Source organism: Ischnura elegans, chromosome 6 (assembly GCF_921293095.1).
Source record: "Ischnura elegans chromosome 6, ioIscEleg1.1, whole genome shotgun sequence".
Taxonomy (NCBI): Eukaryota; Metazoa; Arthropoda; class Insecta; order Odonata; family Coenagrionidae; genus Ischnura; species Ischnura elegans.
Genome location: NC_060251.1, coordinates 116880603 through 116908567, shown reverse-complemented (window position 1 = coordinate 116908567; position 27965 = coordinate 116880603). Strand labels below are relative to the sequence as shown.

General features: G+C 37.6%; 2 long non-coding RNA genes across 2 annotated transcripts; one reads left to right on the top strand and one right to left on the bottom strand.

Annotated features, from left to right (window-relative positions):
• Nucleotides 1-23: 23 nt before the first annotated feature.
• On the bottom strand, nucleotides 24-6912 carry LOC124160502. Its single transcript, XR_006865172.1, has 3 exons — nucleotides 6364-6912; nucleotides 3183-3424; nucleotides 24-482 (listed from the first exon to the last, which is right to left on the bottom strand). It is a non-coding gene; the product is annotated as an uncharacterized LOC124160502 (long non-coding RNA).
• Nucleotides 1300-27965, top strand: LOC124160501. The gene is made up of 5 exons (XR_006865171.1): nucleotides 1300-1376; nucleotides 1702-2065; nucleotides 24787-24895; nucleotides 25333-25434; nucleotides 27074-27965. It is a non-coding gene; the product is annotated as an uncharacterized LOC124160501 (long non-coding RNA).

Sequence of the window (27965 nt, the reverse complement as noted above, 5' to 3'; positions counted from 1 at the left end):
GACCATACCTTTTTTTGCTAAATTTAATTTGGAGCCTCTCGCGGCTGATTTTAAAAATGTTTCTGCATACATTGTCATCAGCATAAATAATTACCTTACAATGTTTAAAAGCAAATAATACATCATTTCTATACAAAATCAGGAGATGGATAGGCCCCAAAATTGAGCCTTGAACACCGTGTGGTATTTAAAAAGTTATAATACATTCGTCTCGTGTTATGAATTCATATTCCTGAAAACTTGTCCATAAATTATTAATAATTAAAAATATATTTTTCAACAAGAAGCAGGCATAGAAAAATCAAAATCATCTGGAACTTTCTTCTTCTGGTATGGCTTGTGATCCGACATTCGTCCAAGACGTGAGGTACACCGGCGTAAACCGCAAATAAACCGCCGTGTACTTATTAGGACTGGGCAATAGATGAAATGAAGGGCCCGCAGCGGTATCTGGCGATGCTGTCTCCATCTCCTTTGTACTCCTGGAAATATGAAGAATAAATTTTCTTCGTGCTTCAACAAGAAAAGTTGAATCAATAAATAAAATAAATATTAATTAATTGAGGTTGAGTTAGAGCGAAAAACGATTACATTCAATGCGTAGAGTATTTGTTGCGGTCTAATACGTTTTTTGACTAGTGTCCTAGCGACTCGAGCGCCGCTATTTATTTCGACCTGTGGGAATCAATGGAACTGCGGGTGTGGAGAATCCTGTGCATAGCATTTATTGTCCGACCACAGAAATTGTATGACGTGAAATAACAAACGGTATAGAGAAAACGACGCATAGGATGCGTAGAACACATCCAGAAGTAGCACTAAAGGCTTTGGGAGCATGAGAAACTACGAACAAACTTTGGTTGCAAGCCATTCGGCTGTATGGAAACGCATAGCGGACTGGCACACAGACAAACTATTTATATACATGTATAATACAGATAGGTAGATAAGTACGCTTCGTGGGTATTTGATGTCAGGAGATAAATGTACGGACTTATTGTGGTGAGGGTTGTGCCCTGAGTCCCTCACTTCCCCCCCTCACATTCACCGACGCTCTCAAACAGTACAACCCCCTAACAACCGACCCCCTTGCTCACCCGACGACGCGCAAATCTAACATCTCCCGTCCGCCTTAGTGATGACCTCGGACTCGAAATCAACCCAGCATTTTTGACTCTCGCTCGGGGAATATGTGCAAGGTAACCTCCCCTTATTTTCTTAGCAATTACCCGCCCTCCATCACCTCTCAAAGCTGTATGTAAGAAGAAATGCGTCACTTTAGGTTTTTCCCCTTATGTTCGTCATTCTGTTATAGCGAAGTCTCGCTGCAGTTCGGTTAGCGTTCAGAGAATACGATCCGTCACTAAGGAGTACTGGTAAGTCCTCTGAGTGTGAACGACTTATTATTCCATGCTATTTCCACACAGAAAGTCATAATTTTTGATCATTTTTAGACTTAGGCATCAAGGTCTGTTTACGTGATACAAAGCACAAATTTAGTTCACGTATTTTAATATTCTATTCATTACCCCGTAATAGTCAGAGTATCATGAAATCGGGGGTTAAAGAATAGGTTTAATTGGTATAAATAGCATGCATTACTGCTGTTTTAGTTCCTTCTTGGAATATTAAATGAGGAATAGTGACATCAATGCAATGTTTTGTGTTAGAGCTTGAGGAATGTTTCTTGCTTCTTTCTAGATTTTACGGCAGGTGGAGTAAATAATTCAATTAATCCATTGAATTAATGTACACGCCTGAAACCAAGCTTTCGAAAATCCCTTTCAAGCCTTCAACTCAACTCTTGGAGAATTATCATCGGTGACACTGTTAGTATAAAGCGTGTATCATCGGAAGAATGTGAAGATACTTCCTGCGCTACCCAACGGAAGAAGAAAGTGATCATCTAGTTATGCAGTGAAGTTTATGTGTCAAGTGTTTATTAAAAATGTCATGGCCAGTTGCGCATTCAATGAGAAGTGTTGGTGAATATTCGTGTTTTGGATAGATAGCCGCTGTTCTGCTGCTTAGCTCTGCCGCCGATGGACATTGCAGCAAATAAAAGGTAAGGAGTCTTCTTCTCTATTAGGAAATAGCCTCTCTCGATCCGCCGAAGACATCTTCTAAAGTATAGTTATATTCTTTCTAGACGGACAATTTGCTAAAACTTAAGCTGTTCCTTTGCAATTTTCAGAATATATACTTTTATTAGGTACTTCACATACCGTCTGTGGCGGATTCAGCAGCAGTGTGGGAAGGGGTGCTTTTGCCCCCCTTGGATATGCAATTTACCGTAGAATATGGCAATTTTGTTCGGACCCCCACCGATGGCAGAAGGTTACCCCCCAGACATACCACCTAGTTCAACCCCCCCTCCATTTCCCATCCGGCGATGCATACCGTCTAAGTCTCTGAAGCAACATAAGTTACAAGACAATTTAAGATTTCTGCTTTATTTACTTCTTTCATTTGTTTATTAAACATAATTCTCAAGTTGTCCGCAGAAATAGGAAACTTTGCTACAGTTTTGGAGCTGAAGCCAGATGAGTAAAAACTTTCCAGCTGTATCTATGTAACTGAATTAGATTTACGTTAGAATTTTCTAGTTTGTCAGCTTTAATCCTACTGAAAAGTGGACGGAGGCTACTTTAGTTGACAACTACCGCATTTTTAAATTTCCTATTAACCAATACCGGGCAACTTGGCAGGTCCAGCCATTATTATCGTTTGAACGATCAAAAACATTCTTATGCAAATTCTAGTTGATTAAAATCGATTACCCAGTAAAGTAATGAGTTAGTAATTGAAAACCACTGCTGTGGGGGTGACCAAGGTATAAACTTGGCGAGTGCTGAAGCTAAATATTTTAGGATTATTTCCAAATAGCGTCCTCTTGCCATATGCAAGCATTGTTATGACGAAAATGGGGCTGCATGACGGTCTCTCAAAAATTAACCGGAATACTCTTAGACCCTTTAAAAGGCAAACCTCTTCGTGACGCCGAAAAAGTAAATTTAATTTGAATCGGTAGTGGTTACTTCCGTGAAAATTTGAAATAATTTGAACAAAATATGTATAAACCTTAACAAAATACCAGTTTCCACACGTATGATAAATTAAGGGGCATTTTAGTAATGAAAAATTAATTAATTCAAATTTTGAAATGATGACGATATGGCTACCTCGAGTGAGAATCGACGTTCAGAACAAGCAAATTGACTGTCTTCACGGAAAGAAACAAATTCCATTATTCTCTCCATAGTTACCCCTTGAAGTAGTGGCTTTTAATCTCTTCAGTTGGTTACAGATGCTCCAGTGTTGCTCGTAAGGAACCACTCTGCAATACCCATAGTATAATAATGACAGCATCAGGTTACTCCACTCAGACGTGGCTTGATTTAAGCAAGGCTCTCGTGAAATCAATCTGCGAACGACAAGAAAAAATAAATAATAACGTGTAATCTTAAAATAGTAAATAGATATTTTCATCTCATCATTACAAATGAAAAAATCCGAAAAGGCTTACAACCCGTTAGCGCGATATCTGCGTTATAGTGGAAGAAGATGATCACGTAGCTAACTGAATGGAACATTAAACACCCTCACAAAGACTATGGAGATCTTTGCTGCTACTGAAAGTTCTTCATTGGAACTTGTTATGTTTCACTGTTTACACTTGACCAATTCACACGAAAACAAATAAGTTACAGGTGTCGTTAAAGTTTACCTTCGATTGAACCCAATGAAGCAATTATGATAATATCAGGTAATACATACGAAATCGGTTTAAAGCCAGGAAATTAAAACAATATTTCCGTATCATAGAATATTTACTACCGAATTAATGCGTAGATCCGAATTCAGTATTTTATTTCAGTATTTCAATATTTAACAAGTTTGATACAGCGATGAGAATGGTATTTGTATGGCGGAGCATCTTTACTCACTAGAGCAAAAAATGTTATGTTTTTCTCTCATGTACTTTTTGCATTATGCGATTACTAATTTTGGAATTGGATTTTGCATTATCTATTCACTACTTATCACCGCTACACACTCTCTTACGCAATAATTTTTCAAAATAAACAATATCAGTGACATGTTTAAGTGTAATTATAATAGCAATTAAGGCCTGGTTACACGGTGCATTAACCCGTACGGGTTAATGTATGAATGCGTGTCTGTTTGCATGTCTGAATTCATGGACGTTTGCGTGAACGAGGAGCATGAATGAGCGGTTACACGGTACATGCGTTCGCACAAGTTTTCACACATTTTCTCGTAACGCGAGGCGTTTAGTTTTTGTTTATTCCCTTTACAGTGCGCAAAATTTAAATGTGAAAACAGTATCATTAGGTAGGAAGCAGACGATACCTACCAGAAAATAATTCCCTTTTCGTTGTTTCCTGTAGGACCAGGAAATTACACATACTGGTAATATATTTGCGCTGCCGTGTAAACAGTGGTTTTCATTGTAGTTGCCGATGTTGTTTCATTTCGTGCCAGTAATATTTATTTATATTTAATATTTATCGTTAACGCTCGCTTAATGCTATATCTCAATAGTACTCTATTTATTTCAAACCGTTATCAAAGTTAATACTTAGGCTGAAAATTTGTAGACGCATCTTGTTTTTAAGCCGTGTTCACTAGACATTTTGGTAAATTTTTACAAGAGGTACAATCCGGATTTCACCTTCAAACCTTCACTTTCCTGTAGTATTTTTGCCTCCTGATTAACGTGGTGACATTCATTCCTGGCGGAAATTAATAGTTTTCGAGATATTTTAACTTTTATGGATAGCGATTTTCGGGTTCTGCGCATGCGCGGCCATATTGGAATGGCGGTAAATGAGTTTCACGGAACATGTTTGAAATTGTAAACAAGAGAAAAATATCCCTAGTGATGGTCCAATACATAACAAAGTGGGAGGTAGAAGTGGATAAATCACTTTCTGGGCACATGTAGGGGCTGGTCAACTAGAAAAAAATATCCTTCGAGCTGGTCCAGTTGGTAAAGTGGGTAAATCACTTTCTGGGTACATGTACGGGCTGGTCAACTAGAAAAAAATATCCTTCGAGCTGGTCCAGTTGGTAAAGTGGGTAAATCACTTTCCGGGCACATGTACGAGTTGGTCAACTAGAAAAAAAATATCCTTCGAGCTGGTCCAGTTGGTAGGGTGGGAGGTAGAAGTGGGTAAAATGTGCTTACCTTCCAGTGCTTATGGTTGCCCAGATGTCCCAGGCAGGTCTTCCTCAGTGGGTAAACTTTAAATTTGGCGGCATGGTAATGTTTGCGCATGCGCAGAAGGTGAAGTGCGTAAAGTAAAGGGTGAGTAAGTGAAGATCGTAAATGGCGGCGCATGCGCAGAACCCGAAAATCGCTATCCATAAAAGTTAAAATATCTCGAAAACTATTAATTTCCGCCAGGAATGAATGTCACCACGTTAATCAGGAGGCAAAAATACTTCAGGAAAGTGAAGGTTTGAAGGCGAAATCCGGATTGTACCTCTTGTAAAATAATACCGACATTTTTCTGTCACCTGTTTCACTGAGTGTAGATGATGTATGAGAGTAGATATTTTTAATACTTTGTTCTACTTTTGTCCGGGACGGTTATAAAGTTAAGAAGATATTTGCTGTTGATGGAAAAGATGTTGGTTTAGAGGTCTTGCCGATTTATGAACTTGCGTAATGTGAGTCGTATTTTTGTGGTGAGCCAGCGCATTCCCACCTCGGACGTATAAAAGGTAGAATTGTCGTTAATTCGTATGATATTAATTATGTTTAAATGTGTTCTATAAGTCGTATGATTGCCGTTGTATTTCACAAATGTCGTATTGAAAACTCTGTGACAACCTCATCGATTGTTTTGTTCCGGCATAATACAACCAATAAGATACCATAGGCATAAACTTGGTATGTCCGGCATACATACAAGGATAATCTATGCAAATATTAGTGTAGATGCAAATGGTGAGTTTGTGGTAGGATTCAAGCACTTACGATACAGTACAAATGAACAAATACGCGTAAAGAGTTACTGAATAGCCAAGGCGGCCGTGGAATAGCCCTGCAGATGACAACTAAATGTGTCGTTTCCCACCAGGTGGCTCTGTTATCAACTTGTGCGAATGCATGAACGAAATTAGAACAGGTTCTATTTTCCGTTCACGCGTTCATGCATTTGTACATTTTGGGGTGATTACACGGTGAATTTTTCCGTTCATTCTCGCGTTCATACATTTAGACATTAACCCGTACGGGTTAATGCACCGTGTAACCAGGCCTTTAGACATAAATTGCACCTTACACTTGTAAGCGCTACACCATTGAAATTTCAAATATTTTTTCTCAATTACCTTTGTCGATTCCGCTGCATTTCTTCCTCGTGTAACTGTTGGCAGCTTGTAGCTCTCTAACCTCGCTTTCAGGGAAAAATACGGTGACATCAACGAACGAGGGAACGGCAGAAACATTTTATCAAGTCAAACATGCCCAAATGTGAGTCCACCTATAGGACGGTTAGTGACGAAATGGGGGGTGTGTTGTGTTATCTTCGTAAAGAAGAGGATAGGAAGTGCTGCATTGGAAACAACAGTTGAATGCAGTCCGTTGCGAAATTGGTCGTCTATTCGATCGGTTTTTCTTAAACTAATGCAATGTCGTATTCTACAAGTCCCGACCTTCGGAAACTACTAGAAAATTCTAGAATATTGATTCACGAGTATTGCGACCGTTGGGCGTTAACGAAATCCCGCGCTATTTGCGTATAACAGCGCCACCTTTTGAACAAAACTTTTTACCGCACCTTATTGGTTTTCCGCGCAATATAATTTTATTTAACATAGAATATAACACTATTTATCAATTTCTTTCATTGGATAAAATAGAAATAACTTAATATCTACGATCCTCAGTGCTTTAAGACTTTTCGTTGTGTTAATAATAAAGCGATTTGAAATTATTGTCGTTACGTCACAGCTATTCGTCACGTGATCCATGGAGTGTCAGAACTCCTCCCCCTCTCTTGCTGGACTACACTTCGCGGCGATATCTCTTGGGGTTAAGAGGTGAGTACCTTTACTATTCTTTTGGTGGAACGTTTTCGTATTAGTTTTCATGCACTGTTAATGCTATGAACTAGAAGATAATTCGTAAATCCTATTTTTTATGCCCATTAAGTAATCGTGATTGGAGCGATTATTTTTTTGAATAACTAATTTTTATTTCGCCAACCAACTTCACGTTTCAACTTTGATACTACGTGAGTAAATGTGCTCTTAGTTAAAATTAGCTCAGAGTAGTTTCTTAAATAATGCCTTGAAAGTGAAACTAAATCTCCGATTAATATCGTGATGTTTTTACTCTCAACCGTTTGAATTCTGAATTACAATAATTTCTTTTGCGAAATGTATTTCGGCCATGGAATACAAGTCACGCTTCATTTTTTGCCAAAGCCATTTTAATGTGACGAATACTCGATAATTCAAATTGTATGATCCCCCTTTGCAAAATACATATCGACTCGTTCCCGAGTGTAATATGTGTAACTTTCAAAAAAATTGTATTCCATAATGGAGTGCCGGACTTTGTCACTAGGGAGTAACGTGTGAGTGGTATTATCTTTGCGTTTATCGTGTTTCTTAGAGCACAGAAGATAACTCATGGAATGCAGGACATGTAATCTTTACTGCCATCCAGTAGCTTACTTTCAGCACGCCGTTAGCTAAGTTACATTTCACGGAGGTCAAACTGATGCATTTTTCGCTGTGACTGGTTATATGAGGTATTAACAGTAGACGAGTAACGGTGTATTTCCTACCAGCCACACTGCTTCGTTAATTACTGCGAGAGAACCTCAAATTTCAAATAAGTATAACTGTAATCGATTTATTCAGTTACCAGTCATCAACCCTTATTCGCACTTAACAATTTCTCTCTTATTGCTATCTGAGAAGTGAGTTATTCCACATATTTATAGTTTCTAAAATCCAATCATTTTGCGTCTGCTGTTACTCCGTAACCGGTCTGCAATTATAAGTCGGATATTTTGATGAGTAAGAGAAAAAACATTAGCGATCTTAATTGGTTTCATAGCCCTACTTTCGGCATTTACTAAGTTTTTCATCGTTGGGGTCGTTAGTGTGACAATTATTATTAGTTTTTAATTGTACCATCATACGTTTGCTACAATATGTTCCATATCAACAATTTACCTTTTGTGATTGAGTATTTCCAGCCCTTAATGCGATCTCTTTATTTTCAGGCGTACGAATGATAGAATGGGGCATTTAGTCAATTCTGTGGAATGGGTGGGGTTTGATGGGGCATTGCGATGCGGTCACGAAGAAGAGGAAGCCTATAGAAATATGGTGAGTCAATACTATTCTTTTCATCTAAACTATTTTGTGTGTCTTTAAATGTTCCCATTCATCGATCATCTTTTTTGTGTCTCTTAGTAGTGGTAGGTCAACTTAATCCTGAAAAGTTTGCGAAAAATTAACTTATCATTTGATAATTTTTTGAGCGGACGATATTTCATAATTTAAAAGTTTCAAATAGTGTTTTATATTATGAGCACCAAGCTATACAACTAATATTATCCTCCGAGAGTAAGATACCATTGACGGAATTCGGGAGGAACTAAGAATGTTATAAGTGCATATAGCTCACGCACATGTTGAGGGATTACGTCTTATTGTCCCAGGTTGGGTTATACGGAGATGCAGAAAATAAACGAATACTCCAGTGATCAAAGGCAATCTCATGAGCAGCTAGTTAGTTGACCCGCTTAATTAATTCTCTTGTTCTACTATTACAATTTATAATGGTCACAGATGCCAATACTAGTGCAGAACACTATGCCTAGCATATATTGTAATTATCAGAACATTTAAAAATCATTTTATGATGTGACTTGGAGAGCAGTGGAATCTCTCAAATTCTCTTTCATTACCGGTTACTTAAATGCGTTATCTCATGTCTTCCTTTTCCGCTCCTGTAATCCATTAACATCAAGATATGTGGCTTGAGATGTGTGTGAATGTAATGGTTTTTCATTTGCTTTATTCCACATGGCTTCTATGCTTCCCCGTTCTTCTGTGGAATTCCTCACTTGGGTCGATCCATTCAAATTTCATACAGATGAATAACCAGCAGTTTCTCCACCGCCGTCATTGCCCGTGACTCATTGCTGTACAAAAGCCAAATCAATTTGTGAGCTCTGAGGAATTGTTTCCTCATTTCTGTGCTTAAAATTCCTTCTCTGAACAGCAATCTTTATTTTCTTAAAACCTCTCTTCGCCTGGACTATTCCACTGATTTTCCTTCAAACGCTTGTCGTTCTGCTTCCCAAGCGGTGTAAATCCTCGACTACCATTTATTTTTTCCGAATTTCTATGTTATTCTCGAATTCCTCTTTTTAGTTGCACACTATTATTTTAGTTTCTTTGATAGTGGTTTTAAATGATGTTTGGACATCTTCCTACTTGTTTTTAGTTGAATCTTTGTAAATTTCGTAAAGCCTCGGCAAATAATTCCTCGTGTGTAGCCATGCCATTAATACCTACTACCGAAGCCTTTTCTTTGATTTTGATTTTTCCCTTTTACATGATCATCATCATTTGTCAACAATTCTATGATTGGTTTGATGCAACTCTCCATTACTCTATCCTATCCACTAGCTTAGTTGTTGCGACGTATTTCTTCCCTTTTACATCCTTTATAACCTATCGTACGTAACTCATTCGAGACCATCCTCTTTACTCTTCTTTCCTTCTACAAATGTTTTATTCAGGGCATCATGCCTCACAATGTGGCCAATGTAAGTGTTCCGTTTTCTCCTTAAGGTTTTTATGTGACTTATATTTTCTCCCGCTCTTCTTATTACTGCGACATTAATCACTCGGCCTATTCATTTTATCTTAGCCATTCTTCGATAGCACCACATTTCAAATGCTTACACTCTTTGACTTCTCTGCTGCTGTCAGCGCCCAAGCCTCGCGCCCATGGAGAAACATTGCAGCACCTGATGAATTGCTTCCTCGCTTATACGCTTGTATTCTCAGCTGTAAAAAGACTCCTGTAGAACTGTAGAAGAATTCTCCCTTCGCCTAAGCTATTCTACTGTCTTTCTTGCTTCGTCCATCATTACCAATTCTGCTTTAAATTTTTAATAAAAACTTCAAAAATAAAAGGAAAAATTTCAAATCCTTGTCTTGCTCCGTCTTGTCCTTGTCTTGTTTTTAATGTATTATTGTTCATAGCTTGGTCCTAATTTTGTCCCCGATACTTTTCTTTAATCTTTGTTTTGTTTTTACACTCGAGTGATAAGTTCAGACGAATTTTTCCTTACTTTTATGCTTAAATTGCCTGCATTATCAAGAAAGTAGATCGCTACATTTTCTCTAAAGCTCTCTTCAGCAAGTCAATTCATGTCATTATTTATTGCTCCTTCAACCGCTGGTAATTCTGCTTCCCGGTATCCATTCATCTTCCGGTTTTTGTTTCTGAATAGTTTTAAATGTTATTCGACTTCCTTTCTTTTGCAACACAGTGATATTTGAGGGTGATTTCCAGATCACATTTGGCCATAGTCCTCCCCTTGTTTAGAAAAATATTTCTCAATTTAATAACGTTTCAAATAACTTTTCCTCGTGGATATTCATGGCTTTCAGAACCCTGACGCTATTTTTAATTTCATTAATGCCTTTCGTGATATCCACTTCGAAAATCTTTGGAGAAAGATCACAGCTATGTCCCATATCGTTCCTAATAAGAGATTCTTCATAGGTGATTCTTAAATTTATCCTCGCTACTCGATTTTTTTCATAACTAATAGATGATTCACCAGTCATTGTTAATTACCCCAACTTCTTTCGAAGTTCTTCACGGCATTGAATTCCCATTCACGCCACTTCAGCGTCCACTACTGGTCTTAATATTTGGACTGCCACTTCACCTGCATTCAACTCGATATCCTATTCCATCGCTTTCGTGCTAATCCTTCCTTTGCACAACTCTTCAGATATTATACACATACATTCACTTTGTCTTCTTTTTCAGTCATAAGTTCTCCGTTTTTGTCACGGCACTGCATTCTATGCTCATTACTTGAAGTGGTTTCTCACTATCATATAGGCAGCTTCTACTTTTCCGCACACATGATGCATTTTTTTGCCTTCTAAAATATTCTTCATCCACTTTTCTCCGGCCTCCATTACTTTTCGACAAATATCCTTCCTTACTCTCATTTGACATTCCTAAGTTTTCGAATTCACGTTCTTCAACGAGATCCTAGACTTCCTGTGAGGCTCACATCATGATTTTTCTTTAATAATTTACTTCTCTCAGAAACTTCTTAAGCTGCTTCTTGCAGCCCACTTCTATAATTTTTTTAATTCTATTCGTATGACTTCGGGCACATGCGATTCTATTTTGTTCCCCGCTGCTTTTTGATTTTACACTTGGCACTGATTTCTTTTTATTTTTCTACTGTCCAATTGCTTTTCGCACCACCTACTTCAATTTTTATTTTAAGTGAATTCACATCGCTATTAAGTCATAGCCATTCTCGGTAAAGGCCCCAGGGTAGCTTATGCAGTCACCTATCTATTTCCAGATTCTTTTTTCAGCTATAATATAATAAATTGCCCCTAGCCTTCTCGTCAGCCCATGACATTTTCCTTTTTTATCTCTTTCGGTTGATATATTATGCTCTACTCGCATCCGCTAGCTTCAGTTCTCCTCAAGTCTTTCATTTTGGTTACATTATCCTTCTTTCCCGGCTATTCTTCCATCTTGACCTTCACCCGTGATAGCATTGCTATCATCGAGAATAATTACATTGTCTTCACCTCTAGCCTGATTGATTACTTCCGCGATATATTGATAGGCGTTCTCAACTTCTAAATCTTCTAGCCATTTTTCGTTGGCTTCAAAACCTTCGGAGCTGCATTCACCATTGCCAATCTTTCATTAAGCTAGCGATCCTGCGTGTATTATACGGTAGTATCGACTCCTTAAATTTTCTACTTTAGGCCATTTAATTTAGCTGATTCTTATACGTCGTAGATATTCTTTGTATTTGCTGACTTTTTGTAGCATCCCTCAACGGTGAAGCCATTTTACGTTTCATGTTATCTTAAAAATGTTACCACAATTGACCGATGCACTCCTGAGTATAGCCTCGGTAAGATTCGAATGAGGACTGGTATTATAGTTGCATAATTTACTCGAGGTAATACCGTTTTTTTGTAATGATTGAAGTATAAGCGACTCGTCACAATAATTATATAGTGGTTTCCCCTAGGCTTCTACGAGTTAACGGCCTCCTTTTGCCAATAATCTCCAATAGTACACTGTACTAATAAAGCACAGCAAGTCAATCAGAAGCAGCAGTATCATTAGCAAAGTATCAAAAGTTAACCGTGCGCCTCGTTATCGGTAATATAGAATATTTTTTTAATTTTCCCGAGTTCACCAAATGGTTTTTCATGATCCCCAAGTTTACTGATCACCTGAGTGGTGGTGACCCTTTCATAGCTGAAGATGATACCCTAATTAGTTGAAATTACGTGAAGGGTGAAGTTATTATACTGGACGCACTCGGAGACTTTTTTGGTATCTATCAATATAAACGTTTTCTTGCATATTCTTTAACTAGAAACAAAGTAAATCATTACCTTTAGCCACAGTTCCCTTTAATTAAGGTTAGTCCGAATATGAATAGACACTTCTAATGGAAAGGTATGGGAAACACTTTTTTTGCTTTTAGGAAGTGCAAGGCTATTGTGTAGGGCCAGCGATAATGCTGAGGGGGGAGTTCCATCACTTACAGCAACTTTGGCATTAACTGAGTAATCAGTACCACCTTTCTAATTTTTCTGTATTTATTTACGCTACAAATTAATAGATTCCGACGTTTTCGATGGTGAGAACTTGATTCCATAATTGCGTGCATGCGTTGAGCACGAGGCGAAATAAGACAAAAAGACATTCTTTTATCGTTTCTTCATCTTCTCCTTCTTCCAAGAAATTTTTTTCGTAAGTATATTCTCTGCAATGGTCTTGATGGTCAATGATCTTCATTAGGCGTCAGTACATTGTCCAACAAATTCGAATTACGTCACGTGAAGAGTGATGAATCTGTCAAATAATTTTACCTTTTGCCGATACTATTCATCCCATTCAGGCGTCCATGTACCTTGGTTGTCTTGGATCTTTCAACTTTCGAATTAGTATGCTTTCAGAGTATCTATAGATCTCATAAATTGGACTTGTAATGGAGGTTACTGACGGTTAATATAAGTATAGATGATGAATCCGCTCATTGATCTAGCTCAATGCTATAAACCGATCATTGGCTACAACTCGTCCTTTGCATACATATATTGTTTTTTACATTATTCACCCTTACACTCTTCGTGTCATATCGTAGCATATAGCATTATATTAGGACGTTTTTCGGTATCAATTGTACAGCCACTTTCAAAAGTCGGTCCACATACCTGGCGCCGCCTTCTTCGTTATTCCCCGAAGACGACCTTCGCGCATTGCTTACGCGTTCCTTGTCCACTGGGAATCTATTTGACTTCATCTGGTTGTGCAAATGGTGCAACTTGACTACTTTAACCCTCACCCAGAGCCCCAAGCACGATTTCAATGGTAGAAAGACCCTCCCGCAGCCAAACAATTCAACCATCGGAGAAAGCGGAAAAGAATTTAAGGATTATTTCGGTGAGTAACCCATCGCGCGAGGAAGAGAGAGAAACATCTGAGTCGTTCGGTAAACTTATACAGCATATTTATTACAAGTAAAATTTTCGGAGCATTTCGAGCATAATACTTTAATATTTTTTTCTCCTCATAGTCATGTGAAAAATACATAAATACATACACTGTCAACGTCCAAGCCTCGCTTCCTCAGAGAAACATACTCCATATGTAGCATCTGATGATTTTTTTCCTTACTTCTATGCTGTACTTTTATTCTTCAAATCCTTCTCTGTCTCGTCTATGACTGCTATGTCGCCAGCAGAACGCAGCATACTAATTTTTTCTCCGTGGATATTGACACCCGAAGCTTTCTGCTTGATTTCGTTGATGGCTTTCTCTATGTAAACATTAAAAATTAAGGGGGAAAGCGCACATCCTTGTCTCACCCCTTTTCTTATTCTCGCTTCTGCACCATTTGGTCCACATTTGATCACAGCTACTTGGTTTTTATACAAACTATGAATAATTCTACGATCACTGTAGAGTACGCCGATTTCTTTCAAAATTCTAAGCATTGAATTCCATTCCACGTTATCAAAGGCCTTCTCTAAATCGACAAATGCTATGAAGGTTGGTTTGTTTTTCTCCATTCTCTTCTCTATGATCATCCTAAGAGCCAAAATTGCTTCCCTTGTGCCCCTGCTTTTCCTAAATCCGAATTTGTCCTCATCCAGGAATTCTTCTGCTCTTCGTTCAATTCTCCTGTAAATGATTCTTGCCAGAATCTTCGACGCATGTGTCGTCAGGCTTATTGTCCTAAATTCTTCGCACTTCTCAGCTCTCTTCTTTTTGGGTATGGGAATGATGATGTTCTTCTCGAAGTCACTAGGTAAATCTCCTGTTGAGTACATATCTCAGATAGTTTTATACAGTTCAGTTAAGACCTTTTCTCCTGCATTTTTTATTAACTCTGCTGGAATTTCATCTATTCCTGGGACCTTATTCTTTCGCATATCTCTTACTGCAGCGTCAAATTCCGATCTTAAGATGCTTGCTCCAATGTCATCCTTTTCAACTTCACTTTCCTACTTCACTTCGAGAACTTTTGAGCTAAGTTTGCTCCCGTTGCATAATTTCTCCAGGTATTCCTTCCATCTCTCGGCTTTGTCTTCGTTTTCAATTAGAATGTTTCCATTCCTGCCCCTTATGCTATTACATTTTTTGTTTCGTTCCTTGAAATGGTTCCTCACTATTCTATAGGCCGCTTCCACTTTCCCTTTTACGAGGTTATTTTGTACGTCCTCACATGTGTTCCTCTTCCACACTTCTCTGGCTTTCCTCGCTTGGCGGCAAACCTCGTTCCTTATTCTCTTGTAGCAGGCGTGTCCTTCCTCAGTATTCGTATTCTTATACTTTCTCCTTTCTTCAATGAGGTCTAGGATTTCATCCGTGATCCATGGCTTTTTCTTAACACATTTTCTTATCCCTAGAACTTCTCTAGCGGCCTCCTGAAAACCACTTCTTAAGGTAGTCCAGTTATTCTCAACTGAGTTTTCAGACTGATCTAGTCCTATCTTGCGCTCCACTACTTCTTGAAAGGCCTGTTGATTTTTTGGCTCCTTAAGTTTCTCTAATTGCAGGTGTTCTTTGCTGATTTCTTCAATTTCTTGAATTTCAGATGGCATTTCAACATCACTAGATTATGATCATTGTCGATATCTGCCCCCGGGTAGCTTTTACAGTCCTTTATCTGGTTTATAAACCTCTGCTTCACTAAAATATAGTCTAGTTGAAATCTTCTTTTGTCTCCTGGCATTTTCCATGTGTATCTTCTTCGCATGTCATTCTTAAATAGAGTGTTGGCAACCATTAATTTGTGTTCTGTGCAGAACTCTTTCAGAACAGCCTTTCTCCTCTTTCATTTCTATTTCCTAATCCATATTTTCCGGTTATTCTTCCATCCTGACCTTCGCCGACGATAGCGTTCCAATCATCTAAAACAAGAAGGTTTTCTTCACCCTTTACCTGTTTGATTACTTCCTTGATATCATCGTAGACGTCTTCAACTTCTTCATCCTCGTAGTCTGTCGTAGGCATGTAGACCTGTACCACTACGGTATCTACCTACTTAGTCTCTATCTTTACCATAAATGCCCTTTAATTGTACTGTAAGAAGCTTTTCATGCGCATTCCGGAGCTCTTTCGGAGCATTATCCCAACCCCAGCATTACTGTTCAGGGGTCCTGTGTGTATAATCCTACAGCTTCCACTCCAAAAGTCTCTCTCCTCAGGCCATTTCTTTTTGCTGATTCCTAGCACGTCGATATTCAATCTTTCCATTTCCACTTTAAGGTTTTCTAGATTACTGCAATTCCTAAGTGATCTCACATTCCATGTGCCTATCCTCATAACTTTATTACAATTGACCGATGTACCCTCTCGGGTAGTCCCCGCCCGGAGATCGGAATGGGGGACTACTTTACTTCCGGAATTCTTTACCTGAGGGAATTCCATCATGTCTCATTATTTAATAGCTGGAGTAGCTGCAACTCCTCGGAATAATAATGTGGTGGTTTTCCTTGCCTTCCATACTACTACAGCCGTAAAAGTAAATGAAGCCACGCCTGCAGTGAAATGAGTGTCGCTGTACTGACCACCGTGGTCTCCACCTTAACTCATATGAAGAAGAGCTGCTGCCCTCTCCCCCGGGTGATACGAGGTATAATTGTTGGCGGCCTCCCGTCGCCAAGTCACGGTATCTTCACAGGCTTGATGTATCATTTGGATGGCCTATCTTACCCACGGATAGACCCATACCACCTCGGAATGCCACTTCTTTTTGCCCACGTCTGCTTATTCGACAAGTAAACTCGCTTTTATCGCAGCTAAACACTATATCTAGAGGTTGATCCACCATCCGCAACCCGGTGGACGAACTCGGTGGCTCAAAGCTCAGCCGAGAGTAGTCAATTGTAATGCTTCAAAATATATGATTGTGCATTATGTGGAGGCTTCACTATTCTTTTATTTAGATAGAAATTGTTTGAATGTTGATGGATCATGACAATTCTAGTCAATAATCCTAAGATTGGTTTGACTCAGTTCTTCACTCAATACTTCCATCAGCTAATCTTTTCACGCCTTCGTTATTCTTCTCTTTCACATCTTTCTTTTCCTTTTCCATATCCTTTGTTCAAAGTCTACCGTCTTAGGGCCAGTTTCACCAACGAGGATATTTGAATTAACTCGGATAACAGTCCAAAGACCGAGATATTACAACAATCGCGTTTCACCAGATGCATTAACTCGGTTTTGGGCTTTTATCTCCGTTTATACTTTTACTGATGATATTCCGCCGTTCATTGCTTGTTATCAGAGTTAATCTGAGGGCAGATGTAACGTGGCATGGCGCGCATGCAGCTTCATCAGCTCTCGGAAAATACGATAGACAGCGATGAAGAATATCGACATTCTATTCGGAGACCACGTTCATTATCGATAAATGAGCGTGCAGATTATTTTAATATAAATGGTAAAGTACATGTATTTACTAATCCCAAAATGGCAAATGAAACTGCAAAGGCAGTTCTCGCTCTCGTTGAAGAGGACGAATTTTACTCACAAGGGGAGGTGGAGGTTTCCAATGCCGTATTTTTATGGCATTCGGAATGGCGAACACATCTCTAAACTGGTAGTGGTTCTAATGATAGGGCCGTAGTTTGGCTGTAATTAATTAATTTCCATGCGGTACTTTAAACAAGCCCAATACAATAATAATGTATAATGCTAAAATAGCGCGATTTCTTTTGTGTCGGGCAGTTGGTACAGTGGTACCGTCGACGACTCTCACACAGGGGCCAGGATTCGAGCCTTTGCCCTAGAAACTTTTGCATAGCTTTTTTTCGTCTTCATTTTGATCATCATACGGCGACAAGTACATAAATAATTTTAATTCAAGCAAGCATAGACATTAGGAAAATGTTGTTAGTATAATGGGGTTCATGATCTCCCCTTGTCAAAGCAATTTCACGTTTCCTTCTCTTAAACTTGAGCATTTCCATGCCTATGCTCCTTTTGATCCAATAATTCCGACAACTCTTGCCAAAATATGTTCGTATTCATAAATTCTTCGAGCCTTTCTTTGAATTTTCCCACATATATATATACAAAAACCTTTAATCTGTATCCTCTTCCTGAATTAATACCTATGTAACAGCATCGTTATCTTCGAAATCGCAATTTTCCCAATGTGAGACGTAATTAATTATTGTAGCACAAAGTAACCAAGAACTGTGTTTATTTAAAATTGAGGGTCTCGGTAAATTAAAAAAAATTCATTTTTAATTAACGATGCATTAAACAAAGGTGCTTAAAGTTTTTTACCGCAATATTCTCGCTTTCCTTGCTCTTGCCAAACGCGGTTCCCCTATCTTCTAAGTTATTTCTACTGTATAGATACCTTTTTCTCAACTTATACGTAATCAAAACTCTACAAATGAGGTACCAAAATGCACAGAATGTATGAGAGAACATGCAACGGCATATCTTACTTCCTAAATATTGCTATTGTTTCCTAAAATTGGTTTTTAAATAATTAAAACAACAACATCAAAAAAAAACAACCGGTAAATATTCCTGAAGTTAACGGCGCAAAACTGATACATTTGTTCATTTGCAACAATATCTCGCATTCTTTAAATAACTTTTATCAAAATGCGGCTGATTCCGCATTCAAGCCTCCTGTTGATACGTAAGTATGAGTAATCATGTGCGTTTAACAGAGGATAGTGTAATTACCTCCAATGCTGTGTTTAAAGAGGTCCTCTGACCTCAATTTGTGCATTGTAAGTTGACGGGCGCTCTTGTCCTCGTCATCCGCAGGAGAATAAGGAAAGTCGCGCAGAAAAAAGTCACATATCGGGGAAAATCACACTTTATTCTGCCTTCGTTTGCGTACACCTGTCGACTGCCCCGCGAACTGCCGTCTCCCTCTGGTCAGCGTATTTCTTTTGTTTTCCCAGGTGCGTAGCAGGCTCACGTTCTTAAGAAAAATTCCTTACCCTTACGTGGCCATGCGAGCGCTTCCTGTCTGCGTTGAGTGGTAGGGGAATCGTAGGCCATGAAATTAAACATCATTGAACTGGTGCTTTTTTCGTCAATTGGGTGTGCATTCCTTTTAAAAAGGGTAAATTTCCTTTAGCATATTAGCATGCATTCTTGTACTTGACGATTTTTGCGGTAAATTTAGCATTTTACGTGAGTTTGAGCTTTGGGATGTGCCATTTCGTGTCTCATTAAAAACGGGCTGTGGAGGCCATCTTACTTTTAATGCCGTAAGCGATGCCTCCTGCATTAGTCCCTGGTCGTGAGTTAACTCACAGAACGCAATTGATAAACAAATGATCCCAGTTTTCCCCGCTTTTGCTCGCAATATCGTGGACATGTTTGGTCTTCAAACACAGTAGGGATGAATCTGCTTTAGATATAATGCGAAGAGATTATAGAAGAAGTGAAATGCTGAGCAACAATGTGTATGGGCGTCGTATTCAGAGTTCATTTCATTCATCACGATGCTTTAATTTATGCGAGGCATTCTAAATTGAATAAAACTGGAGCAACCCTCGAAATATCGTAGGGACGGTTGGAAAAAAACTAGTCCAATGCCGAGTTGAAAACAATAAATACCATATATCTCTATCAATTTACCTGTAGTTAACGGTAATTAATGAGGTGATCTGTGTTCGTTCAGATTCTGCACGTATTTTTTTGCGGAAGACATCAACATCAACCTTTGATGGCCATAATAAAATATACTATACTACTAAGGCTATTTTTAATTATACTCACGGCGTGTATTACCCGAAAGGTTGAATGTCAGATAAGAAGCCTTCTTAGCAGTCTTTTTGCCTAAGTTTAATGTAATACTTCATTTTACATGATTTTAATGTCGTGAATCTACTATTTTTTTACTTATTTTTCATAAGCTTTTTGTAGTTCATGGATTGTACCAAGTTACCATCATCGAACGCATATGAAGTATTCAATGTCAATTTGGTTTCCTCGATAATTCATCGGCAGGGTAGACATCCGCGAGCCTAGATACTGTCGTTCTATAAACAGGCATCCGTTTTTTTAGCCATACCCAGTCTAGATTTTGATAGTCACTCCCATCATAAGTCCACAATGTAATCTAAAGGTAGTTTGACGCAGGTCTCTGTTCTTCTCTCCTGAAGGATAGACTTTTTATAGTGACGTAATTCTTTTCTTTTACATCCTCTCCTATTTTATTCATTCGAGGCAGCCCCTTGCATGCATTATCTTCCACCTGTCCTTCAACGATTGTCTTCATCATGCCTCATAATGTGACCAACTAAATTGTCCCATCTTCTCCGAAAGGTTTTTAGGACACTTCATATTTCTCTCACGCTTCTTAGTTCCTTATCATTACCGACTCAGACGGTCCAATTGATCGTCATCATCCTTCGCTAGCATCACATTTCAAATACTTACACTATCGGCTATTCTGCACCTGTCAACGTCAAAGCATCGCTTCCATAGAGAAACATACTTCATACGTAGGTAGCATATGATGAGTTCTTTCCTTAGTCCTTTGATTGTATTATCAGCTGTTAGGAGGTACTTGTTTATATAGGAAGCCCTCTTCCACTGCGCTATTCTACTTAGTATTAATTTCTTGCTCACAATCAGCATCTGAATCGTGCTATCACAATTTTGCCAACTGAAATGCCCAGTTCTGCTTAAGGTTTTTAGGAGGGTTCTCTTTTCTCCCACACTTATTAGCACTTCCTCGTTACTCACACGGTCGATCTATTTTATCATCATCATCATTCCTCGGTAGCACCACATATTGACTTCTCAGCACCTGTCAACGTCCAAGCCTCGCCCCTCATGTGTAGCATCTGATGAATTGTTTCCTCACTTTTTGTATTCTCAGATGTTAGAAGATTTCATTTTATTAGAAAGCCTTTCCGCCTGCCCTTTTCGGCTACTGCTCGGCTTTCGGCTCGGCAGTTCATCGTTGGTTATTCGGCTACCTACCTACTTGACATTCACTCCTTTAATTTTATGCTTCCCCAGATTAATGCTTGTATAGGCCTCCTCTCCTCTGCTGCAGCTTTGCCTTCTTTTGGTTAATTTTCAGCTCATATCTGACCTTTCCATATTTATCAGTCTTCTTCAAATCCTTCTCTGTCTCGGCTATGACTGCGATGTCGTCAGCAAATCGTGGAATTCTAATTTTTCTCAGCGGATATTCACACCCAGAGCCCTCTCTTTGATTTCACTGACGATTTTCTCGATGCAAACGAAAATTATGGATAGCCAACCACACCCTTTTCTGAATTCTTTTCCTATTCTTAATTTTTCAGCATTGGGTCCGTATTGTAGCGCAGGTACTTGGTTTTTATACACACTGAACTAAATTCTACAATCATTGCGGCCCTCTCTAAATTTATTTAGGAATTCTAACCATTGAATTCCATTCCGCATTATCGATTCTACATTTCTCCACAAATACTATGAAATTAGATTTTTTTTCTTCTCCATTCTCCTCTCAATGGGCTGCCTAAGAGCCGAAATTTCTTCTCTTGTACGTTTTCTCTTCCTTCATCCGAAATCCGTCAGGCTGATGGTCCGAAAATCTTCACACTTCTATGCGGTCTTCTTTTTGGGCCTGGTATAACTCCAGTCGAATAGATATCATAGATAGAGTTTGCGACAAATATAATTCGTTATTCTATTGTAACAAGCCTATCCTTCATTAGAGTTCGCATTTATAAGAATTCTCCCCCCTTTAATGAGGTCTAAGATTTCTTCCGTGAATAATGCCTTTTTCTCAGCGAATTTCTGCCTAGAATTTCCGCTTCTGATGTTTTTCGGGTAGTTTAACTGATATCTCAGGCGGATCCATTTCCGTCTTGCTTACGTTTCTTTGTTTAATTTTTTAGCTCATTCTGCACACTTATTTCCATTGGCTATTCGCTGATATATTTTATTTTTTGAATTTAAGATGGCATTTCATCATCACTAGATTATGATCAGTGTCGATATCTACATCCATGTAGCTTCCCCATGCCCTTAACGTGGTTCCTAAATCTCTGATCTCACTAAAATATAGTGTAGTTGAAATCTTCTTTTTCCTCCTGGCATTTTCTATGTCTATCTTATTCGCATGTAATTCCTAAACAGCGTGTTTGCAACCATTAATTTGTGTTCTGTCCAGAATTTCTGGATCCTTTCTCCTCTTTTATTTCGATTTCTAATCCATATTTTCCAATTATTATTCCATCCTGACCTTCGCTGACGACGGTGTTCCAATCACCTAACTCTTTTTTTTTCACCCCTTAGCTGTTTGATTACTTCCCTGCTATCACCATAGGCGTCTTCAACTCCTTCATCCTTCAATCATGACATTCGCATATATTTTAATTCTTATTTTGCGTTATTGTTGTGCCTTTATAAGTCTGTATAATAAAATGGCAAGATATATTGGTAACACAAAATGTGTCAAGAGATGGATATTATTTGTTGAAGGTGTACACCCAACATTGACTTAAATTGTAAACTAAACATGATTTTTGGTAATTGCAGTATTTACACTCTTCATCTTACTGCATCAACTATTTTTATCGTCAGTTTTTCCGAACGATAAATGTATTATGCAACTTTTCTGTTGATTTAAAGGGAGGATGAATATCGATTTACGTTAAATTTATCGATTTTAATGTCATGTAATCGCAAATTGGACCGTAATTGATAGTCGCAGACGTAAATCGATATTGTTATCGACAAGCTATAAATTATTGTACATATCGGTTATATAAAGTCACAATGGATTTCATGCGTAGATTTTAAATTTTATTACTACAACATATGGTTAAATTAAGAAAGAAGAACTTTGTACTTTCACATTAATATTTAATCACGACCATGGTTTCAACGTTAGACGTCATCATCAGGTGAACTCTACAGAGGTCCATCACATCCTTTTATACCAGGCTAGGAGGGGGAGGATGCCCCTCCTAGCCTGGTATAAAAGGATGTGATGGACCTCTGTAGAGTTCACCTGATGATGACGTCTAACGTTGAAACCATGGTCGTGATTAAATATTAATGTGAAAGTACAAAGTTCTTCTTTCTTAATTTAATTATGAATCGCTTTCACATAGTTACGCCTCAAACAATTAATTTTACAACATATGGTGTATAACACCTCATGCGCTGATTAAATAACTGACCTAGTGTGAGTTAAGGAATAAGTATGCGTAATTTAAAGACACCCTGGGCATATTAGTGCGTTTCTTCGATTTATCTCGCTCAACACTCCAGTGAAACTGGGAAATTCTGCTATTGACGGATTGGTTATTTTAAAAATGTTATTTTCATTGGATCAGCATACATTGAATCTAGTCATTTGTTTTTGTCGCTAATTGTATGTGTGATTTTTAGATTGAAATAGTGATTAAGCCACCCCTGAAGTAATCTTCGGTGAATACGCATTAGCACGAGTATTGAAGCAACTTTCAATAAAAACCAAATGAAATCCTTCGGTTACGGTAATCATAATACGATCACTTAAAAACGTAGCTGTTTCTTCTAAAACGTAGCTGTATTTTGGCTTTGCTATTGTTGATTTCGCTTGTCAGCAATAGAAGATCAGTGAATGGGAATATTATAAGAACAAGACGTTATTTTACACTTTGTATTTTTCTATAACTTAACTTTCACTTAATTTCCACTTTGCTCATGTTATTTACTTTTAAATGCTCCAAAAGGGCATAACCTTAATTGTTGGCTAAATATTTACCTAATATCCATTAGTGTATGTATAATACTTAACTTAATTGACATTTCATGCTCATCATTCTATGCTTTCAGAATGTTTCTCATTTATCATAGTCGTATAAATTTAATTTTCAAGTAATAATAATATTCTAAATGTTTTGAATAAAGATTGAATTCTATGCGCTGCTGTGGTCATCCGTGATTTTGGAGGTATACACTAAATTGAATTATCTTTCCTCTTCTTTACAGAATCAAGATTTGGGAAAGTGTCTTCGAAGCATCGAAAAGTGAAATCACCAAATGAAGAAATTCAAGTATTCTACTGCAAAGAAAAAGAGAAATACTCAACAGTGGGCGGGGGAAATGATAGGCTGTTAATCGCTACAAGATTTAGGCATAGGAGCGATATTTTTGGGCGATAATAAGGGTTTATATTTATACGTCTTTTACAGATTTATTCAATTTATTCACACACAAAACACTTGGTATGAATCAAGGTATAAAGGTACTTGAGATCTCAGTGACGACGTCAATCAAATGAACACAAAGCATAGAGTCAAAATTGACTCTCACATTAAAAAATTGTGAATATATGGTTATATGGTTAAAATAAATGAGAGGTATATGAAAAATGGTACCAAATCACGTGAATATAAAAATTGGCCATGAACAAGGTTGAGAAAATGGTGAAAATAGCGCTAAAGGTATAATATCAAAATGAATAGGAAAAAAGCATGCTTCATGAACCTTAGTATGGTTTATTTAGATTATGAGCTCAAAAATAGGTAGGGGTGTGTGTGTGTGCTTGTGTGTGTGATATGGTATACTTCCCTTTTGTCTTTATTTTGGGTGTGTTTTTGGGAGGGTAGGGAAGGGAAGTGTTATTTATATTTTTGCATGTGTATACTAATCCTACCTATCCACAGAATCAAGTCATCGCTGGATTTGAAGAAAAGAAGACAGAAGACGACCAAGACAAGAAGATAACGCGAGTTTTAGCTTTGATTTGGGCCTCTCGGGCCAAAAAGTTTGCGTAACGTAAGGCTAGGCGTTTTCATGCGTGCGTTTATTTTTAGCCTTTCGAACCAAAGTATTGTATGCACGCTAATCCATTGCAGCGTACAGAAATGGGACTTTGTTACCGTTTTAGGTGCAGAGCTACCTGCTGTATGTTGTCATGGAGTGTATGCGAGGCTTTGGGGGTATTTTGTGTAAGTGTTATTTTTATTTTTGCATGTGCTACTAATCCTACCTCTCCCTAGGCTCAAGTCATCGCCGGATTTGACGATCAAAAGACAACGGTCGAAGAAGACGTATAGCATGCTTCTCCGTTCCTTGAAGAAACTTCGTTGATGGCGCCATCACGTAACAGTAAGATTATTTTCCGTTTTTATTCATAATCAAATGTTTCGAGACCTCACTTTTAAATAAAAATCCTTAATTATTTGATAAAATAAAGTGTGTAAAGGAGGATTTTTCCGTCAAAATTGTACGATTTTAAGTGAACAGCCGAAGTCATACTTTGTATTTCAAGTTAAATTTTAACGTTAATGGGAAGACTCATTACACATGTTTTCTGCAATTCCAGTTTAATAAACAGCTAGGGAAATTAATGATTGCAATTATTCTGTAAACTTATTTAATCCATTTTATGATTTATCTAAACAACTAATATCATTCTCTTGTTATTAGCTATCATTATTACTCAGACGAATTTTCAAAGTCATTTAAGTTAAAAGTTTTTTGTACAGTCTTTTCACGTTTGTAAAGTTGAGTTTCTCTTGTCATTTGCATTTTTCTATTTACAGCTGCAACTCATCGCTGGAATTCAATTTTAAATTTGAGATGAGGACAGAACTAGTCTGGATTGGTAATCTGGATCTTCACGTGTGGGACGCACTTGAGAAATGGTAGGAATTAATTTTATGTTATTTCAGCTAATGACCATGTTTCCACCCTGCACATTAAAAAAATTAAATTCTGTTCATACATAAGGAAAAAACCACTTTTTGCTAAACTGCAATTCTGACTTACTTGTTAGTTTAAATAATTCCATTTTGTTAAATTGCTTCTTTGCGTAATGCGTTTCTTCTTAGCGTTTTCCAGTCGATAAGAAAATGTACGAGCCAATTTTATTGAGGAATTCTCCTTTTTGGAATTGCCTTACATTGAAAAGTCCATCTTCTATATAGGACACAGTGGTTTCACCCTTTGTCATATTCTTTAATGAGGTTGTTATTTTTTTCGAAAAGGATCATGAGGGTAGTTTTTTCCTAGTCGTTTCCAAGTAGGTTCACTTTCTTTAATTCAATCCTTCCTTCAGACTGCATTAAGACGTTATTCCTCTTATTTCTTTGTTGACATCAACATTAAATCAATATTTCCAGTGCCAATTTATGTACTATTTGTAAATATTTTAATTTTTTGAATTATTTGTGGTAATGAATGTTTTTGTGTAACATTAATGTGAGAACAGGTATCCACGAATACAAAATGGTCATTCAATCTTATGTGCAACGCTTTAGCACAACACTACACAAATATACTAGAATCTATTGCACTAAATTTAAACAATAAATTAACACTTTAAATTTTAATGGAATCAATTGGATAAATTGTAGAGTGGTTTATTTTGATAGAACTTAATATCACTCGGAATTGCTATCCACTTAAATAACGAACCGATTTAATCCGGTCACATTCAAATACATCATTTTGCATGCATTAGAAAATGGATTTACTGCAAGTGCCTCATTCAGTGCTAACCAAGCCTGTAGATAATCGTTGTTTTTCAATTAAATATCAATATTTATGAGCCAGTGATATTAAGCTATTATTCTTTATGCAATTACCTAGCACTGAAAAGTTTGTCTACAACTTATGAGAGTGGTCCCCCCCCCCCCCTTAGTCCTATTCTTTGGTAAGATTGCAATTTTTTAATGGACCATGAAGATAGCTTTATCAATGGAGGTATCATTTTTGTTTCCGAATAGGTTCACATTATTTATTGGAATCCTTCATTGAGACACAATTGAGACGCTATTGTTCTTATTTCTCCATTGAATTCATAATTAAATTTATATCTACAGTTCCTTTTTTCATGTTTGTTTTCATATTTGTAAATGTTTAAATTTTCTGAATTATTCCGTGGACTGAAAGTTTTTAAGTGACATTCATGTAGTAAAAACGGGTATACACCCATGCACAATAGTCATTCAATTATAAATACAGTGATGAAGCACAATAATACCCATATTCAACTACTCTAGCTTGAAAGACTGGATTAATACTCTAAATCTTTTTTCGAAATCAACAAGATCAATAAAATTTTGATACAATTAAATGGCACTTATTTAAATAACAAACAAATTTATTCCGGTAATACACCATTTTGCATTCATAATTTAAAGGTTTATTTGATGTGCCTCAACCAGTGCTGACTAAGCCTGTAGTTATTCTAATTCCAAATTTAATTTTTAGTGCCGTGGGATTAAACCCTGATGCGGTAGTTAGTTTTTTCGTTAGTACAAATGGTTCCCTCTGTTGCAGCTGGAGATTCTGCTGAATGCTGCGTTGTCACGGAGAAGAAATGCGTCGAACTGTAGAATCTCAAGAGTCGAAGATTGAAGAATATGAAGAAAGAGAAGGCCTGGAGTTGTTTTCTTCTCATCAGTGAACTGTGAACTATTTGTGTGTGTTTTTTATTGCTGTGTGGTTTATTGTTATTTGTTTATTGTAATGTATTTCTTTTTTACAGCATTGCGGGAGATTTAGGCAGGAGAGTAGGTATTAATCCGTTAGGAAACTAGATTCTTAGGTTTGCAACATGCGTAGCGTATCTACTAGGAAAATAGTTCGACAAGTTCAAGGTCGTCGCCCTGCGTATCTTAACTAGGAGCAATGTATTTAGGTTCACAGTGTTTTCGAACCGGGGTCTGCTGCCATGGCAACTTAATCATGGGCTTTATCGTAGGTGTGTGAATGAATGTCGCTTGATGAGTGAATGAGTGAGTGAGTTTTTTTTGCTTGCTGTAGTAGTAGTAATAATAGTAGTAACACTAGCACTAACACTAATGTCCCATGCTTTCACTATCAATCCTTCCCCACCCTCCCTCCCCCTCAAATCCAAACTGCTCCCTCTACGTGGGGAGGGGGAGTAACAGAAGAAAGTCTAAGGAATTCAATGAATGATGCGAATTAATTATTGATGTTGAATTGTAGCGTTAGACTTTCCTCTGGATAAAGCAGTGTGGTATCCAAGTGCAATTTCAAATGCTGTAATGATTCTTAGAAGATGTACGGTGATAGAATTTTATCCAATATTTTGCTCGAGTAATTTCGTTCTGTTTATATTGTTTTCCTTGTATATAATTTTATTTCATTGATTGTCAGCTATTGTATTACTGATGGTATTTCATGTAGGTACTATTGAGGATCTCAT